Raw genomic sequence first — 3,601 nt, 5'->3', positions numbered from 1 at the left:
ATGAGGTTGAGCTTCCTTGTTTTGGGTTTATTTTCTTCTGGGTTGTTTGTGAAGATTGTGAATAAAGTAATCACTGACCGGTTGTGAGTTACGGCTAGTGTTTGTTGGCTTTATATATGATTTGCTTAGCAGTGTGATGCTGTATTTAGGTTGAGGTTGCGTATGATATGTTACTTTTGAGAAGCTTGACTCAGCGGCGAGCTGGCAAAGTTGTAAATAGTAGTGTTCGATATGCTGATGTAAAGCCAGTGAATGCTCCGCAATGCCTCAGTGGTTGCAGGCTAGTGTTAAGAACCCACCTATTGCAGTTGAAACACCGTCAGGAAGTGATCTGGGTGTGCAAGCTGGTGTGTATGGGGCTTTGATGGCCTTGACTTATGTTAATGGAACTTCGACTTCTTCTGTGCCATTTGGAGGGGCTGAGTCCCTGGACTGCTTCTGGCTGGTAACTTTGGAGCTTCCTTGTACTTCATGACCAAGAAGAATATTAAGTTAGGTATGGATTTTTTCCTTACGAAATCTCATTTATTGTATGTTTATTCAAGGCATTAGTTTCTATGTGATGAACTCCTCACTTCCAACCATTTCTTAGTGTTATGTATGGTTTCTAGATCATGAAAGTCATGGGTTTGTTTGGTTAGGTTGGTTTTCTACCTCAAATATAATAATGATGGATCCAATTATGTGCTTGGTGTCAGTAGTTATCTGATGTGAATTATCTAATGTTTTCTCGCTATTAACTTGACATGTATTAGATTGAGGACAATAAACACATTTTACAGTTATATATTAAGAATATGATTGCGTAGTGCTATTTGAAAGGATTGTGAAACATGTTTACCCAACCCTTTGTCAATGTGTTTTCTAGTCTGGTACTTTGGAGTGATGTGTTGTTATCTCTGCAAGGAAGGCTACTATCATAACTATAGGGGGACTTGCAGCTGGTGCAGTAGTTGGTTTGGTAGTAGAGAATTGGCTGTAAGTTGACATTGTTCCATTTCTTGGCATACACTCCCCTGCTGCTGTAGTAAGCGAATTTATTATATTTTTCACAATTATTGGTCTCCCTATATTTGAGGTAGAACTAAGAAAAATTTGTAAGTGTGACATAAAATGTGAAATCTGTAAGTATTCATTGTCATGATCATACCCAAGGCTTTTTTTGGTAGGATGTGTATCACTGTATACAGTACAAAATTAACAACAGATAGTTATGGAACTTAATTATTCTGAGGTCTATATAAAGCTTTTACATTTATAAGTGATTAGCAGCACTCAGTTCACTTGCACCTCTCTCTCCACTCTTTTTTTTTCCCCCTTTTTTACTTTAAATTGTTTTAACTTCCAAGTTCCACCCTTTAAGGTTTAAGATTTCTTTCTTTAAATTTATCATTTTTAGCTTTTAATTTGTTATGCTATGTTCTTGAAAATCAGTAGGGGTATGTGATTTAGCTTTTCAAAACAAGAATAGGGGTAGGGGGTTTAAGAACAAGAATCCTGACTCCCCGAGATCCGGTCCTGCTTCATATTAAGCCAATCACTTCTATTCTATTAACCTTCTGGACTTGGTCCAGTTCTAGTCTATGTAAATCTAATGCACACTCCATGGATGCCTTGATGAACTACGTTTCCTGGGATATGTAGTCATCAAAACTCTGTCGGATCCTAAGTTAAATTAATAGAATTTAGAGTTTTGATTGCTTGGTACACCCTGTGAGAATTTGTGGCTGGACTATAACCACACATTGTAGTCAGTGGTGGAGTAGAAAAGTGGGACAAGTTTGATTTATTGGCTTTTAGCAGATATAATCATTGGTAGGGTGCATACTGATTTTCAAGTTGGGCCAACTTAACCAAGAATGATATTGAGTGGAAAACTCTTCTTCAAGAGCGAATACAAACATTTACAGCTTTGCTAGTCTTGGTCAAATTATCATGCTTCTGCAAGTGAAAGATATTTATAGTTGAACTTCTTTGCAAACTTAAGCAGTTTTTCAGATATCATTTTTTTTTTGTAATTAAATTGCGTCTCTGACCATGAATGATCTGCATACATTTTTCTCAATTTTTGTGGTATTCTACTCTGGAGAAATAGCAAAGAGCAAGATTCTTAAAATTTGTGATGCTTTTGGAGCCAATCGTTACCCTTTTACTGAGGATCTAAGTAAACAAACTCAAACAATTAACGAGGTATGCACTGATCCTTCTTGGATATTGTTACTGTTATTTCAATTGAGAATGTGGCTGCTCATGTTGTTCTGTCACATTTTTTCCTCGTCTCAGTTAACTTTCTGTTTCATTTCTCATTGTTAATGCCATTTCCCCAGCATTAAGTTTTTGGGTTAAAAAAAGTTTTATTTACTATTAAGTCTGCATCATAGTTGCTTATACAGTAATTTAAATGAACCTTTTATTCAACCAAGTATATGTAGATTCCCTAATTCCTATACTCCTTTCATCAATAGATGGGCTCAAGTCCTTGTTTTCTTTTCTTATTAAGTTATCTACCGTCCTTTGAAGTACCATCACCTGCTGCTTTAGTTGACTAAAATATATTTATTACTTTATTCGTGATGCAGCAAGAATACTGTAAGCAATATAAATAAATGGGGCTCTGCTAGTGATCTTTAAAAGAAAGGGTCATTTATTCTTCTTCAAATTCCAATTATTTCATAAAACCTTATGTGGTTTAGTTTATTTCTTCAATCTTAGAACAAGAATTTATATGTTAGTTTTGGTTGTTTGTCTGAGTTTGCCTGAAATTTGTGGTTGCATTTATGTTTAAATAGTGCATTTCGTCTCAGAGTTTCCTTTATCACCTTCATCCGATATAACCACAATTTATTAAATTCAGGTTGCTGGTAAAATTTCGGAGCTAAAGACTACCATAGATATTGAAGTTTTACACCAGGGAAGTTTTTAACTGACTATTGGCGAACATTATGAGCAATGAAACCATTTGGTGGGTTCCGTATGATTATAACTGGGGTTTTGATTGGGAAACATAGGGGTAATGGCTTAATTTTGGATTATGCCTTACCTTGTCATTCTGGTGCATATCTAGTTGTGGAGATGCAGAGAAGGAAATTTCTACATTGAAGTTAGAAAGCTTCAGTGGGCTGAGGTTTTGCATAGATGTCAACCATTTAGAATCTTCTTTGAAATGTAGTGATGAACTCAAGAACAAGAATTTAGATAGGCTTGTGTTTTGGTTTCTTTTGTATAGGCTTCACCACTTGTATTAAAGCAAATATATGTATACTATTTATGCAAATTAATTAGATTCTTTTAATATAAATATAAATTTGTATGTGTCTTCCCACTATGTATTAGACAACTCAGTAGCAAGTAGCAACCATCGTCCAACTATATACAAACAATGTAAATATCAGAAAGTGAAATTGGAAAAATATTGTCCAATTGACTATTGAAGCTAATTGAGAAAATATACAAATACAATAGTTCTAGTTAATACTCTATTGTGCCATCATAGATAAAACAATGGTTCTATTTGATGCTATCGTTGTCTGTTTTGGTGTTCAGACAATAGCGCTTTCATAATAGAGCAAATTAAAAGCGTTGAGTGATAGTACAAAAAATT

General features: G+C 34.9%; 1 pseudogene; it reads left to right on the top strand.

The window, feature by feature from the left end:
• On the top strand, window positions 1-3,268 carry LOC126803896 (uncharacterized; annotated as a pseudogene).
• Window positions 3,269-3,601: the final 333 nt, after the last annotated feature.

Source organism: Argentina anserina, chromosome 1 (genome assembly GCF_933775445.1).
Source record: "Argentina anserina chromosome 1, drPotAnse1.1, whole genome shotgun sequence".
Classification (NCBI taxonomy): Eukaryota; Viridiplantae; Streptophyta; class Magnoliopsida; order Rosales; family Rosaceae; genus Argentina; species Argentina anserina.
Note: the sequence above shows the minus strand (reverse complement) of the source record. Positions and strands in the feature narration are given on the sequence as shown.